The sequence below is a fragment of the Fusarium verticillioides genome, chromosome 5 (genome assembly GCF_000149555.1).
Source record: "Fusarium verticillioides 7600 chromosome 5, whole genome shotgun sequence".
In the NCBI taxonomy this organism is placed as follows: domain Eukaryota; kingdom Fungi; phylum Ascomycota; class Sordariomycetes; order Hypocreales; family Nectriaceae; genus Fusarium; species Fusarium verticillioides.
In genome coordinates, this window is record NC_031679.1 from 2,148,200 (window position 1) to 2,149,126 (window position 927).

The following is a 927-nucleotide window of genomic DNA, read 5'->3' on the forward strand; positions in this document are numbered from 1 at the left end:
CCTCCAAATCCCTCCATGTCAAACAAGGGAAGATTGAGATCCATGAATTTTGTGTTCAATAACAACAATAACAATAAAATTCATTTGCCATATGAAACAGCCATGCACCGCAAATCTTGTAATGTTCAAAAACACAAACGACAGGTAATGCCTCTATAAGCAGAAATCAATAAATGACCGGCCAAACCAATAAACATCCGCCGACGTATATACAACAGGATTTGTGTTCGAGATCGGGGTTTGCATCCCAAGAAGGTGTTCTTTTGCTGTCCACTGCTAGTGATACAGTGCACAAGAGCGAGCCGAGAGAGGGTGTTGGATAAGCTAGAACCGATCCAAAACACCCGTGCTTGACATGGATAGCGATGCACCCATGTTTGTCCTCAGTCGCCATTGAAAAAGGCGCAATCCATGCGCCTGGGGGTATAGTCGCTCTATCCGTCGAGCCCATTGCGTTTGACTGAGCGTCTAATAACTACCTGCCAAAACAATGGCACTCCGTCGTGGTCTCTCATGGCGCGTATGAATCAGTCCCCAAACGCCACGTCATCATGATGATTATAAATGATAATGAAAGTCATCAATATAGGTCTCCCAGTCACGGCGGCAAATATCGTCGACTCCATCACTGCCCGTGTGACGAGTTCATCTGTAAGTGGATGAGGCATAGATCGTGGGTGTCCTTGATCGCCCATCTGAAGGGGGCACCTGAGGCGGCGCAGCCATGGGAACAGGTCTTGGAGTTGTGGTAGCCAGGTGCGCTTGTGCCGCTCGAGAAGCTCGAAGTTGTTCCTTCCGATCCTTAGCTGAAAAAAATCTTCTTCTGTAAGCCATTAAGGGATGTGCCATGATCTATTTCTATAATGTCTCTTCTTTGCTCGTTGCCAGAGTGTTTCGCGAAAACTTGGAATAGTTCTTGTGGGAAAC